Source organism: Erinaceus europaeus, chromosome X (assembly GCF_950295315.1).
Source record: "Erinaceus europaeus chromosome X, mEriEur2.1, whole genome shotgun sequence".
Lineage (NCBI taxonomy): Eukaryota > Metazoa > Chordata > Mammalia > Eulipotyphla > Erinaceidae > Erinaceus > Erinaceus europaeus.
In genome coordinates this window covers 115,866,019-115,882,175 of record NC_080185.1, presented here as the reverse complement: position 1 = coordinate 115,882,175, position 16,157 = coordinate 115,866,019, and the positions used below count along the sequence as shown (strand labels likewise).

Sequence of the window (16,157 nt, the reverse complement as noted above, 5' to 3'; positions counted from 1 at the left end):
TAAACAACAAGGGCAACAAAAGGAAAAAAATAGCCTCCAGAAGCAGTGGATTCGCAAGCCCCAGCAATAACCCTGGAGGCAGAAAAAAAAAAAAAAACCTAGAATTGAGGGAAATGTGTTTTTGAGTTGAAACAAGCATACGGTCAGTACCTCTAGATGCATATTTTGTATCCTTCTTTTTCCCTCTTACACAAGCTGCTTCTTTAGATGTGTCCCTATCAAAACCTCCCTTAAATAACTAATCAAGTTCCTATTTTTCCACAGACATTTGCAGTCAGTCTGAAATCAGTGCTCTTAGCTGTGTGTAGAGAGTAAAGGAGTCACTTTTGTACTCATTAGTCAGAGTGACTCATTGGGTAGAATGTGTGCTTCACAGACCTGAGCACCCCAGGCTTGATCCTAACACTTGATCCTAACACTTCACAGACCTGAGCACCCCAGGCTTGATCCTAACTATGTGCCAGAATGACATTCTGGTTTCTGATTCTCCCCCACAGAAATTAATTGGTTAATCAGTGAATTAATTAAAAGATCTGAGAACTGGCCCACTCAAGAGGGAATTCGGTAGTGAGAGATCTGTTTTGGAAAGTAGCCCAAAAGATACACAAAGGAAATACAGTTTGGCTTTAGTGTTTGTTGCATTCCTCTTAGTACATACAACAGATATGTGTTCATAATAATGAACGCTTAGAAGTATATGAAATTATGACACACTGTCTAACTTGTTACAGATTTCATGTTACTGCAGTTCGTATAATTTTCTTAGACTTATTTAAAAGAAAATCACTGTCCTTTTTAAAAAGTTATCTGACATAATTTTTTCTATTTATTTACTTATTTATTGGACAGAGAAATCAAGAGGGAAGGGGAGGTTGGAGAGGGAGAGAGATAGAGACATACCTGCAGCACGACTTCATTTGTGAAGCTTCCTCACTGACAGTGGAACCCAGGCCTTGAGCCTCAGTCCCTGCTTATTGTAACATGTGTATCCGACTAGGTATGCCATCCTCTGTGTGTATCCTACCAGTTCCATTCACTATCTTCTAACTACCCTTTTTATATCTGCAAGTTTTTACCACCTCAATCTCCCCATGCTATGCCTCTACTGAGACTGCTTCCAGACCTTTCCTTCCCTTGCTGACTCCTTTTTAAGCCCAAGATTATAGGAAGATGCTCTCTATTCATTACCCACTAAACCAAACCAGTTTTGTTAACATCCTGTTCATTGTCTTCAAAGCCTTTTTCATGTGTTTAGTTAGATTATGTACTTATTGTCTGTTTCCCCTATACATGGTACAATAAGACATGTACATGACATGCCTATATTTTCCTATCAGAAAGGGTAGTTTTTCTGTTTCGTTCAGCATATTTCAAGTCCTGGAATAGATAATAGTACTTTATATCTACTCACTAGAAATGTGATGAATAAGTGAATGAGTGTGTGTGTGTGTGTTTGTGTGTGTGTGTGTGTGTGTGTGTGTGTGTGTGTGTGTTCATGTTCATAGAACTTAGGACTTTTTTAATTTCCTTATTGGGAAATTAATGTTTTACATTCAACAGTAAATACAAAAGTTTGTACATGTATACCATTTCTAAGTTTTCCATATAACAATACAACCCCCACTAGGACCTCTGTCATCCTTCTTGGACCTGTATTCTCCCCCCCACCCACTAACCCCACAGTCTTTTACTTTGGTGCAATACGTCTTTTACTTTGGTGCAGTCTTTTACTTTGGTGCCATACGCCAATTCCAGTTTAGAACTCAGAACTTTTTTTTTTCCCTCAACATAACATACATATGACAACCTTTTCTCACAATGAAGCTACTAAACTAAATTCAGAAAAAAAAATAATAAGTTTAAATCTATATGCTGAATTGCCAGAACAAGTAAAATTTGACTATGTATTCAGGAAGCATGCAGGTATACTTTTATAAAATGAATAATGTGATTTTAGATAGCTTCTTTAAAACAGATTTTGAGTAGGTGTTCAAAAATCTGGCTAAGTCCTTTTATAACATTCTAACATTTGTGTAGCTTATCTTAGTTATTTAGGGTATAACTGTGAACATTTGGTTGCTTTGCTTCTGCTGAGTACTTTTAGCCTTTCTCATCGATTTATGAAGGGAATTTTAGTAGAACTTGTAGAGAAGAAAGGGTGTTGTAAGACCTTATATTTTATCACTTAGATAAATGTAATGAAATAGACTCGATAGTGGCCTAAGTGATAGTGCAGTGGATAAAGCATTAGACTTTAAGTATAAAGTTCCCAGTTTGATTTCTGCTGCCTTATGTGCCAGAGTAATGTCTGGTTCTCTTTCTCAATCCCATAAGTAAGTAAATAAATATTTAAAACAGATGGTGTTCTAAGTTATCTATAAGTTCTATATATGACTTTTTTTTTTTAACCAGACCACTACTCAGCTCTGGCTTATGGTGGTGTGAGGGATTGAACCTGGAATCTTGCAGCCTCAGGCATGAGAGTCTCTTTTTATAACCATTATGCTATCAACCCCTGCCCTGTTATCTATAAATTTTAATGTATGTAATCCTCATAACAAAAGGAAAAGTTTGGTTATCCTTATCCTCCTTTTAGAGATTAGGAAACTGAGATACATGGATCAAGAAAATGTAAGTGAGGGAGCTTGGTGTTGAACATTGGCACCCTGCCTCTTAGTACACTATATTGCCACTAAAATCAGAACAGAATTTAATAGTTACTCAACAACAATTCTATTAGTCATCCATATTTAATGTCCAGTCTAAATGGTATGGAATATATAAAAACTAATAATATTGTCATATTTATATTAACAAAAACTAATGTTTACTGGTAATTTCTGAAATTTTAGTTTAGGTTCTCTTTCACCATTGTCTATTGGGTCCCTCATGCCTTCTGAACTTTCTCCAAGTCCCCCCATCCTGAGAACCCTTGACTTTGCTACAGTAGACCACATCTAGTTTACATTTCACCCTGTGTTCCTTTTTCTTTCCTTGTTCTTCAAGTTACACCCAAGATGTGGCAAAAAAGAATATTTCATCATTTATTTCAGCTGAGTGGTATTCCATTGTATATACACGCCACAATTTTCCTAGCCACTCATCTTTCTTTTTTTATATCTGAGTTCTCCTCAATTCTGGGCTGTTACAAATAGTGCTGCTGTACCCTACCCCATTATGGAAAGATGGAAACAGGCTGGGGGTATGGACCCACCTGTCAACATTCACGTCCATCAGAGAAGCAATTACAGAAGCCAGACCTTCCACCTTCCACCCCATAAAGATCTTTGGTCCATACTCCCAGAGGGATAAAGAATATGGAACCTTCCAATAGAGGGGATAGGATACAGAACTCTGGTGGTGGGAATTGTATGGAATTGTACCCCTCTTATCCCACAATTTTGTCAATCATTATTAAATAACTAATAAAATAAAATAATAGTGCTTCTGTGAATATAGATGTGTATAAATCCCTTTAGATATTTGTGTGTCCTTTGGTTTAATTTGGAAAATTTTATAGCATTAGAAGCTTCTATCAGAAAAATATAAAAATCACATCTAATCAACCTATTTTCCTACCTCAAGAAATTAAAAATATTATTTAAATGTTAGATATCTTTTGAAACCAGGGTTCTCTCACTGGGTCTCCACATCTGTTCCCAGTGGACTCTTAATTTTTTTCTTTATACTTCTTTAGATAGTAAATGAGAGAAAAAGAAAGACACAACAACACTGTTCCACTCCTCATGAAACTTTCCCCTTGTAGGTGCTCCTCTCTGGTGGCTGGGTACTCAAACACAGGTCTTCATGCATTGCAAACTATGCATTCAACTGGATGAGCTATCTCCCTGCCCCTTATTTCATAAACTTTAAAATTTACCAAATAGAACATTAAATTAAAATGTTCAGTAATACATCTTCACTATTGCAAGAGATTTCTGTTCACATTGTATAGAACAGATTATTGACAAACTGAGCCCTTTTTGGTTTCATGTTTGAACAAATATTTGTCTCATTTTGCTAGTTACAGTTTAATGACCGCCAGGAAACTAAACACAAATTCTGACTTAATTTGGGAGGTACCATGCAAAACAATACATAGAAGAACTGAATTGAAAAATGTATTAAGTTTAGATGTATTAAATTTTTATCTTACTACATATTCCTAGTTAATGAGACACATTCTAATGAGAAAAACTGGGTTTGGTTGGTAAGGTCAATAGTTACAAACTATTTGTGGACATACCTGCCTTGATCAGAGAAGTCCTATTCTCCCTCCTGTTATAGACTTATATCTCCTGGCTTTATAACCTCAAGAAGCATCTTCAAAGTGGACCGTTTTTTCTTCCATAGTCATTCTACCTATATTATCATGCCACTATAACTCATGTAATCAAGCATCTTATGATTAATACTTAAAGTGTGTTAGTTGTATCCCTAGAACTCTTTAGAATCTCTTCTTACTGAGGAACCATAACCTACACCAAGTTATTTGCTTCATTCAACTCCTAAAATAATTATTACCCCCTTGATGGTTTCAGTGCCCTCTAATTCCACAAAACTGTAGGTCTAGTTACTTGCCATATGTGACTAAATCTCATCTGAGACTTCTCATAAGAAACTACATATCTAGGACTGGACCCCACTAAGTTGGAGAAAACTTTGATGCTTTCTTTTTGGTGGTCTCTCCTCTCTCTCTCTCTTTCTCTCTCTCTCTCTCTCTCTCTCTGTCTCTGTCTGTCTGCCTCTCTGTCTCTGAAAAAAAAACCCATAGTGGTAAAGCCCTAGCAATGACAAAAAAGAGGGAGTGAGTGATGGAGCCTGGAAGTTTGATTCCTACAGAACATTACTTTCTGGTTTCTTGAGATTACTTTTCCAAGAACAATATTATATTGTCTATAACCTTCATGTACATTTTATGTACATGGACCTTTGGCTCAGACAGCAGTTGGTAGTGGGCATAGTGCATAGGCTTAATCTGCAGTCTCAATTCTAAATTATATTGCTAAATCTGTTTTATAATATCTGTACAATTATCAGGCTAAGTCAAGAATAGGAGCCTGGTAGGCTTGAACCCAAATCAACCTGTAATGCCGAGATACAGATGACTGTTAAAATTACTAGTCATTATATTCCAACCGTTTTAGACTACTTAGATACAAATATTCCTGCCACAGGAAACAGAGAAAGTAATTATCTTCTTGGAGACCGGGTGGTGGTGCACCTGGTTGAACACCTTTTCATGCACAAGGATCCAGGTTCAAGCCCCCATTCCCCAGGTGCAGAGGCCTATGCTTCAGAAGATCTAGGGGTGTCTGTCTTCTCTCTCCCTCTTGGTAGCCCACTACCCTCTCAATTTCTCTCTGTCCTATAAAATGAAAAAAAAAATTAAAAAGGGAAAAATAGCTTCTGGGTAGTGCCAGCATCAAGCCCCAGTGATAACCCTGGTGGCAATAGAGGGAAAAAATCTTCCCATGTTTTTTATTATCTACATCTGTAGTGATCTCAAGAAACAGTGGCTTTTTAATATAGCTGTTTCGCATTAGAGCTCAACATTAAAGAAATAAATTGACTTTTCCAAGCTTCATGAAAGGACTACTGAACATGACTTTCTAATCAAATACATGAACCTAGACATATTTTGAAATCTCAGTATTTCATCAATAAAGGAAGATAAAACTTACTTCTGGGGAGTTGGGCGGTAGCGCAGCGGGTTAAGCGCACGTGTCACAAAGCACAAGGCCTGGCATAAGGATCCCGGTTCAAGCCCCCAGCTCCCCACCTGGAGGGGAGTCGCTTCACAAGCGGTGAATCAGGTCTACAGGTGTCTTTCTCTCCCCCTCTCTGTCTTCCCCATCTCTCTCCATTTCTCTCTGTCCTATCCAACAACAATGACATCAGTAACCACAACAATGTTAAACAACAAGGGCAACAAAAGGGAAAATAAATATTAAAAAAAATTTTAAACTTACTTCTGATGTATTTCATATTTTTGTGAGCTGTATAGTTTCATCTTCACACACTTGACAATGCTACCACATTGAGGAGCCCTTCTATGTAGGTTCTATACTTGCCTGCCAAGTAAAACTCCTTTTGAAATGTCTATAGCAGTAGTACTATGGAACATTCTTAAAATTCTTAAGGCTGGACTGAATCCAAGAGTGCAGTTCACCTCTATAAGAGTATCATTCCGGGAGTCGGGCAGTAGCATAGCAGGTTAAACACACGTGGCGCAAAGCTCAAGTACTGGCATAAGGATCTCGGTTTGAGCCCCTGGCTCCCTACCTGCAAGGGGGTCGCTTCACAGGCAGTGAAGCAGGTCTGCAAGTGTTTCTCTCCCCCTCTCTCTTCCCTTCCTCTCTCCATTTCTCTCTGTCCTATGTAACAACAACGACTTCAATAACAACAATAACTACAGCAACAATGAAAAACAAGGGCAACAAAAGGGAAAATAAATATAAAAATAAAAGAAAAGAAAAAGAGAAAAGAAAATCCTTTAAGAGTATCATTCCTACAACCTACTCATCTAATTGCCCAAAGCACATATCAAAGCACATATCAGACATGGAGCTTCAAATGTTTTATCTATCTTCAGTGAAGAGTTTGACTAATATCATTAACAATTAAGGATAAAATGTCCAATTTACCTAAAGAAGTTTATACTGAATAAAACATTTTAAACAATTCTTTCAATTTTTTCTGTTTAAGAATATCAGAAATCTGTAATATATCTAGAACATGTAACGTTAATTTTTAAATATTCTTCACTTAGTTACATTTTAGCATCATTTTCTCAGATTAAACAATATTATAAGAAAACAGCCATATGAAATCTATTGGTTCATTTACCATGAAATATTTTGAGGCACTGGAAAAATTCATATGTACATACATATACTACATATACATGTATATATGTGATTAGGTTAAAACTTTGACTTTCTGTGGTGACAGTGTACCTGATGCAGTGTCTGACTCTATGGTAATACACAAATATGGTTAGTTACTATTGGTAATCTTTTTCTAAACATACTAGCAAAACGTCCACACCAGTGTACTGACAACAGTACAAACCTAATCTAGGTACATGTGAGGCAACCAGTTCTGCAAAGTGGCAGCAGACAGCAGGCCCTGCAGAAATCTAATTTTTCACATCTGAGCTTGCATAAATTGCTTTCTTCCTCTTACTCGGTTTTCTCATTTACAAGATGATCATAGTACTGCAGAGAGGACTATGGAAAATGCCATCTAAATTGACAGCATAATGATGATTTGATTCCTGCTGAAAACCCAGAATTTTTTTTTTAAAAAATGTCATCCCATCAAGTTCTCTTTTCCATTATGTTAGACAAAACCAATTTTGTTGCTTTAGTTATAAAGTCATGTCTTACCAGATAGTTCAGTATGGAAAAGGAGGAAGAATATGATTTATCTTTCCCGACTAATTTATTATCCAATTTCATTGCACAGGTTTTCAAACTTTTCTAAACTTTTTTTTTTAAATCTAGAATTCTCTTTTAAATGTTTTCTTTTAAAAAAGATCTTTGGATCAAGAACACTGCAACAATGCTAGCAGATGTGGAAACATTTGAAATGTTGTCTTACAGAGTTTATGTATGTTCCAAGAGCAAAAATTTCAGAATAAGAACCTTATACAACACACTTAGCTATAAAGTTATTTAGATAAAAGTTATATAGATAAAATTAAACTAGCGTGGCAAAATTCCAACCAAAAAGATTTGTATATACTTATCTACATAGCAGCACAATTTGTAGTAGCCAAAACCTAGTAACAACCAAGGTATCCAACAACAGATGAGTGACTGAATAAATTGTGGTATGTATACACAGTAGAATACTACTCAGCTATTAAAAATGGTGAATTCACCTTTTCACATCATCTTGGATAGAGCTTGGAAGAATCCTGTTAAGTGAGATAAGCCAGAAAGAGAAGGCTGAATATGGGATGATCTCACTCAAAGCCAAAAGTTGAGAAATAAGAATAGAAGGGAAAACATAATGCAGAACTTGGACTAGATTTGGCTGTACTGCACCAAAATAAAGGATACTGAGGGTGGGGTGGGGGTACAGGAGGGAGGAGGATGGGGCAAGTTCAGGTCCTGTAGGCTAGTGGAGGAGAGCCTGGGCTTGCGGGTTAGAATGTTTTATAGTTGGAAATGTTATACATGTGCCACCTACTGTATTTACTGTAAACAGTTACTCTCCCCCAATAACAAATTTTTTTTAAAAAGTTGATACTAATGATATGAATATATATAATAGAAGATGCAGGCCCTTAATCATGGTCAAAGTATACAGCAGGCAACATTAAGTTCTTTGTTCTATTGCTATAGTCACCCTTAAATAAACCACTTCATATTTAAAAAAAAAAAAAAAAAGAATTCTGTTACGAGAAAATGTGTACATTATATCAGAGCAACAAGCCTAAAAATAAAGAAAACAAAAAAGCTTAGTAGTTTCGGGTTCATTTACATAAGCTATTAAAAGTCAATAGTGGAAGCAAGGCAATTGCGTACCTAGTTAAGCATACAAGTTGCCATGTATGAGAACCCTAGTTCAAGCCCCGCAGTGGAAAGCTTCATGATCATTGAAGCAGGTACTGCAGGTATCTCTGTTTCTCTCCCTCTGTGTCTCACCTTTCCCTCTCAATTTCTCTCTATCTTGTCAACTAAAGAAAGAAAGGAAAAACTGGCAACCAAGAGTTGTGACTTCATCATGCAGACACCGAGCCTTAGTAATAACTCTGATGGCGATAAAAATATAAACGTCAGTGACTATTTTTTTTTTAGTATTTATGATCAGCGATATAACTGTTGACAAAACATTGTGATATAGACAGTAACTTCACTAAGATTTTTAAGAATTCAGACCTTCATCAAAAGTGATTCTTTTTGTATTATATACTTATGTTCCTTTATATAGTTTTTCCTTGTCATTCAGTAGGCAAACTTCTGTCTCTTGTGCAAAGTTTATGCTAATCCTACATACTAATCAAGCATCCCAAAATAGTGATATATTATATAACTGATGATGTAATAACCATTATGTTGGAAGTTTAAACATAAATTCAGTGCTTTCAGTGAATAATCTAGCATCTAGTGTTAAGATTAACACAGACTAGACATCTACATCATTGCTAAAACATTACTAATTTGATGTATAATTGAGACCTGGGGAGACGGCATAACGATTATGCAAAAAAAATTATACCTGAGTCACCAGAGTTCCCAAGTTCAGTCCCCAGTACCACCATAAACCAGAGCTGAACAGTGTTCTGGTAAAAAATAATTAATTGGTTAATTATTTAATTAAAACAAGCAAACATTAAAGACTAACTGACCATTTGTTCTTTCACCTTCATGCCAGGATCATATAAAATTAGTGCATTATGGCATCTTCTAAGAATTTTGTCCACGGTGGAATTTAAGAAATAATGATAGAAGGGAAAAACACAAAGTGAAACTTGGATTGGGTATGGTGTATTGTACCAAAGCAAAAGACTCCAGGGAAAGAAGAAAGAAGAAGGGAAGGGGTGGAGAAGGTGTTGGGGCCTAGTACCTGATGATGAAAAAGGATCTAAGTTGGAGGTCAGAGTGTTATGCAGACACCTATCATAAGGAGATGAGAAATTGCACCCGTGTCAACAACTGTACTGTAATCTCCTAATCCCCCCCCAATAAAATGATGAAAAAGAAAAAAGAATTTGGTCCAAATCCTTAATCCACCATATGAGAAAATAGAAGCCAAGAGTAATTCATTAAGCTGGAATATGAAGAGCTAGAAATCAGGTCTTATGATTTCTACCACACTATTGCTTCACTAGTACCAAGTGTTCCATTCTTACTGAGTGGTTTATACCTTTGAAGTGTACCACTCTATCTGGTATATTGATAACTGACTGGAAGGACTTTGATAAATTTGCAAGCAGGAAGACAGTAATCTGGCCATTCAAGTGAGAATATAGTGGCTAACCCTCAGTACCAAAGTGGAAGCAGTGAGAAATGGTTAGACCCTAGATATTTTTTGATGGGAGAGTGAATGAATGTGATGAAAGATTGCATCTGAGACACTCATTGCATCAGTGTCCCACACAAAGAGAATATCAGTAATGTGTTTTCAATAGATAATTTTATGTCAGATCTTATGCTTTGAGCTGAGTATAGAGTCGTGAGCTAAGCAGATGGTTTCTGCCTTCATAGAAACTGATACAGTGCTTAAAAAACACATCTTGAGAAAGTGAACCAAGTAATTTAAGTTTCATTGCATAATAATCAGCTTTGTATCAGGTGGAAAATTGCATAACACGATGAATCAGCTCCAAGAGATTTCTCCAGTGTGAAGAGTTAGTGGAGAGGCAGGCTTGCCTTATTTGGATCACTGATTTCCCTCATTATTGACATGGGGTTTTCACATTGCACTGGGTTCAGTTAATACTTTTAATAGGTTTGGAATAAATTGTGCTGCTAGTCCCACTCTTGTCTACTTTGGCTGAGTCTAATATTACCTTTCTGAACTTTAGAGTCTATCGCATTTGAAAATAAAATAAAATGCTGGGAAAGAGGATTACAAAAAAAGTATGAGATAATGGGGAGTGACAGCTATATGATTGTTTTATCATATCTGTCGAAGCATTTCAAATAATTTATTTTATATCAATTATACATCAATTAGATTGTTAGAATTTAAAGTATAATGCTAATACAAGCTTACCTAGATACATAGATAACTATGATTAGTGCAGGAAAAATAGCTCACTTGGATAGCAGCATACTGCTATGTCATGTGTGTGACCCGAGTTCGAGCCCAGCCTTCACTGCATTGAAGGAGTCTTTGGTGCCATGGTCTCTATAACTCTTATGCTTCTATACCCCCTCTCTATCTCTTATCTATTGAAATGCTACTCACTCCCTTTCTACCGTACTGCCCAGTAGGAAAAGGGAAATCAGTTTCTGGGATCCTGCATAAGACTTAGGCACTTTCCTTCAGATTCCATTATTCATGATAGTCTTTGGCGTGTTTTGTTCTGTTTTGTTTTGTTATGCCATCATGACTAATGCTGGAGTTCAGTACCTGTTTCATTCTACCACTCCTGGAAACCATTTTTTCTTTCCTGTAGATACAGGGTTAGAAGCAGAGGGAGAGGGGAGTCGGGCTGTAGTGCAGCGGGTTAAGCGCAGGTGGCGCAAAGCACAAGGACTGGCATAAGGATCCCGGTTCGAACCCCAGCTCCCCACCTGCAGGGGAGTCGCTTCACAGGCGGTGAAGCAGGTCTGCAGGTGTCTAGCTTTCTCTCCTCCTCTCTGTCTTCCCCTCCTCTCTCCATTTCTCTCTGTCCTATCCAACAGCGACGACAACAACAATAATAACTACAACAATAAAAAAAAAAAACAAGGGCAACAAAAGGGAATAAATAAATAAAATAAAATATTTAAAAAATTTTTTTAAAAAGCAGAGGGAGAGAGACAGAGGAGAGACACCATAATGCCACTCCACTACTTGCCACACATGACAAAATGTGTAGTCATACCAGGTCACACCTGCCAGTCCTCTTATAATAAATAGTCTTTGGATGAAGCATGACTTCTTTCCAACTTAGTGAAGTCTAAAGAGGGTTGGTCATTTAGGCTCCTCCAATTACTTACTTTGTGTTCTCATTTGACTATAAGTTTATCACACTTGTTAAGAAAGGATTAATTAACAAAACCATAGGGTACGAGGGGTACAATTCCATACAATTCCCACCACCCAATCTCCATCTCCCACCCCCTCCCCTGATAGCTTTCCCATTCTCTATCCCTCTGGGAGCATGGACCCAGGGTCATTGTGGGTTGCAGAAGATAGAAGATCTGGCTTCTGTAATTGCTTCCCCGCTGAACATGGGCGTTGACTGGTCGGTCCATACTCCCAGTCTGCCTCTCTCTTTCCCTAGTAGGGTGGGTCTCTGGGGAAGCTGAGCTCCAGGACACATTGGTGGGGTCTTCAGTCCAAGGAAGCCTGGCCGGCATCCTGATGACATCTGGAACCTGGTGACTGAAAAGAGAGTTAACATATGAAGCCAAACAAATTGTTGAGCAATCATGGACCCAAAGCTTGGAATAGTGGAGAGGAAATTTTAGAGGGGTACTCACTGCAAACTCTAGTGCACTTCTGCTTTCAGGCATATATTTTGCAGTAGTTTACTGATACGTGTGAACATATGCTCTCTCTCACAGAAACTGGTGTATATCTAGGTTTTGGGACTTTGTTAGAAAGTGAACCAAGAGGTGAAACAGGTCTGCAGGTGTCTTTCTTTCCCCTTCTCTCTCTTCCTCTCCTCTCTCCATTCTCTCTGTCCTGTCCAACAACTATGACATCAGTAACAACAATAATAACAACAACAAAACAACAAGGGCAACAAAAGGGAATCAATAAATAAACATTGAGGCCCCATCTCGATCCCTCCACTCCCTGGCGCTTGGAGCTACAGATAATTCATCAAGAATTTTCTTTCCGGGTCGGTGGATAGGTGGGGAGAATACAGGTCCATGAAAGATGATGAATGACATAGTGGGGGTTGTATTGTTAAATGGGAATCTGGGGAATGTTATGCATGTACAAACTATTGTATTTACTGTTGAATGTAAAACATTAATTCCACAATTAAAAAAAAAAGTTTCCATAATAAAAAAAAAAAGAAAGAAAGTGAACCACCTGAGATGAAATTAGAGTATACTATGAAAGGAAAGGTCTCACCTGAGTAATGAAGTTGAAGGGTTGTCATTCCACACGTGAAGTCTCTGGACACAGTCTGAAGTGAAGCATGTTGAGGTGGCCATCGTTGTGTTGGTTAGGTTGTGATCAGCTGATGCAATATTATTTTATATGGATTGGGAGAGGCACACGGGAAAGTGGGCCCTATCTACGGGTTCCAGGACTGGGGGAAGTAGAGGCTGTATAGTGGAGATGTGAGGTTCCTGCTGTCTTAGGGTTCAAAAAGACAACCGATAGTTAATGTTTCACTTGTTAATTTTTAAAGTATACTTTTTGCGTGAGTTTGGAGCCATTTCTAATCAATAAGAAGTCAAAGTATCAGGCGAGGGAAATAGCATAATGATTATGCAAACAGACTCTCATGCCTGAGGCTCCAAAGTCCCAGGTTCAATCCTCCGCACCACCATAAACCAGAGCTGAGAAGTGCTCTGGTATTTCTCTGTGTGTCTCTCTCTCTTCATCTCTCTCAAAAATAAAATAAATTGGGAGTCAGGTGGTAGCACAGCGGGTTAAGCGCACGTGGCGCAAAGCACAAGGACCGGCATAAGGATCCCGGTTCGTGCCCTGGCTACCCACCTGCAGGGGAATCGCTTCACAAGCAGTGAAGCAGGTCTGCAGGTTTCTATCTTTCCCCCTCTCTGTCTTCCCTTCCTCTCTCCATATCTCTCTGTCCTATCCAACAACAATGACATCAATAATAACAACAATAATTAATATCTACAACAAGGGCAACAAAAGGGAATAAATAAATAAATATTTAAAAAATAAAAGAAAATATTTTTTTTTAAAAGAAGGAGAAGTCAAAGTATCAGGGCCTGGGTGATGGCACACCTGGTTGATCACATGTTGTTACAATGCACAAGGACCCAGGTTCAAGTCCTTGGTCCCCACCTGCAGGGGGAATGCTTTGCGAGTAGTGAAGCAGTGCTGCAGGTGTCTCTCTTTCTCCCTCTCTATCTCCCCTTTCCCTCTCCATTTCTGGCTGTCTCTTTCAAATAAACAAATAAAGATAATTATAAAAAAATTTAAGTCAAAGTCTTTTTGATCACACAACAGCCCCCTCACACTATGCTAAATGACAAAGTGTGCTACCCTGCTTGGCTTAGTTTCTCTGTCATATATCAGATGGGATAGGGTCACCAACTGCAAACTAGTCCCTCCCCCTCTTCCTTCCTTCCTTCCTCCCTTCCTTCCTTCCTTCCTTCCTTCCTTCCTCTTTCCTGTTTTGTTCTATTGGATAGAAACAGAAAATTTGAGAGGAAAAGGAAGAGAGAGATATACTTACATTATTGTTTCACTTTGTGGAGTTTCCAACCTACAGGTGGGGGGTCAGGTCTGTGCACACTAATGTGTGCCCTCTACCAGGTGTACCACACCACCTGGCCCCAAATCAGTTCATTTTCTATGTTTTTATCATTTGTGGATGGAAACATTTCTTGATTTAATATTTAGCCCCACTTGTCCATATTCAGACTTTTTTCTGCCCACATATATTAATTCAAGAGAAAGGAAAGTGCTTTTCCTTGTACAAAATTTAAAACTCAAATTGTTTTGTTTATTTGTTTATTAAAAATTAAATATGTGTAAGTAGCTATCATTTATCCCACTTCTTTCAAATTTCTAAACACTTTCTTTTCATATGTATAAGAAATAAGCTGTTAGACTAGTCACTAAAGAAATTTTGGAACTTTGCAGAAAATTACAGTAAGAGGAAGTTGCTATATTGCAACGAGAGTATTTTGATTGCAAATTTTTCCATAAGTGTGGCAATTTGCAACTTGAGAAGAATTTGATAGTAGCTGAGCTTTCAAAATGTAACGCAGAAACTGTCATTTTCTTCCACAATTAAAGTAAGTGCTTCTGAAAGTTTCAGGATAAGAATGACCCAAATTACCCTCCCCCACACTTTCTCATCCAGAAGAGGGAAGAATTGAGTTATAACAGAACATCTGTGGACAAAATGAAAGACAAATGATCCTTTCAGGCAAATGTCTGAAAAGGGGATCTTTTATAGTGAAACAGAATACTATTGCATGCATTGCCTTAGTTGAGAAGAGGACCAACAATACTTTCATAATGGCCTTTTATTTTAGCACATTCTATTTTTACGGGTAGAATTATGATTTCAACACATCCATTCATAATTCATCATATAATTATTTGCATAAATATCTTTTGACATAAATTTAGTGTACTTTTGCCAACTGCATCTTGAATTCAAGATCAGAATATTAAATGCAGTAAGATGGTCTAAGTGCAAATAATGGAAAAGGAGATTAGATTAAAGGAAATTTTTTCCTTACCTACCAAAACAATCTATTAAAGAACAGATTTTTCAGTGGTGCACGGTGCATGTGTTACTGGAGAAAAGACAGCTGGTTTCAGAACCTTTGGAGAGCTTCTTCAAGTTAAAACAGCCAGCTAATGAAGACTACATCCTATGCTCTTTGCTAATGATTTGCTCAACTGTCAATCATTCAACCTCTACTCATTGAGCACATCCTCTGTTCTAGGCTCTGTCCTATGAAGAGGGTAAAACAATGCACAAAATAGACAGAATTTCTCTTCTTTGTTGTTATTTGTATTTGGAGAAAGGCCAGGTAATGAGTGAGAAATATAGGTGCGTTAGCTAAGCTAAGTACTAAGGGAAGGGCTAACGCAGGAGGAAATAAAAGGGAAGTGTTACAGGCAGTAGGGATGATGATTTTAAATATGGAAGCCAGGAAATAATTTACTAAAAAGGAAGCATTGAGTAATGACCTGAAAGAAGTAAGGAAGTATGTCATAGCATTATTTGGACAGAGAACAGTTCAGACAGAGGGACCAGCAAGAGTGAAGACCCTGAGGCAGGACTCTGTTATTTGCTCTAGGAACACTAAGTGTAACTGGAGCAAAGTAAGGGGGAGCAGTAGGCAAAAGCTTTGCCGTGTGTGAGACTTGGTTCAAGCCCAGCTCCCACCCCACTGGGAGAAGCTTTGTTGTTGTGGTTATCTTTACTTTTTTTTTTACTTTCACCCATTTAATTTTGTGCAATATCATCAATACATTTTAAATTTTGATACTGTTTAATCTCTAAACATTTTGTTATGGCTTTTTTTATTTTATTTTTTTTTATTTGCTACCAGGATTATCACTAGAGCTAGATGCTATATGACTCCACCATTCCTGGGGGCCATTTCTTTTCTCATTTTGAGAGGCTATTGACGGAGTGGATGAGAGGGAACAAGAGGCAGGAGAAGAGAGCTGTAGCACTGCTCCACTGTTTGTGAAACTCCCCTCCTGTAGCTGCGGCCAGGGGGGGCCTATTAGGACTTCTTTATAGAGAAATTCTTACTATCCACAAATAAACATACACATTAATACTTCTACAGTTTTGTATATAGTGC

At 37.7% G+C, this 16,157-nt stretch overlaps 1 protein-coding gene across 6 annotated transcripts in view; it reads left to right on the top strand.

Annotated features, from left to right (window-relative positions):
- The window catches only part of CNKSR2 (connector enhancer of kinase suppressor of Ras 2), a 299,057-nt gene that overhangs the window by 206,986 nt on the left and 75,914 nt on the right, over nucleotides 1–16,157 (top strand). The window lies entirely within an intron of this gene.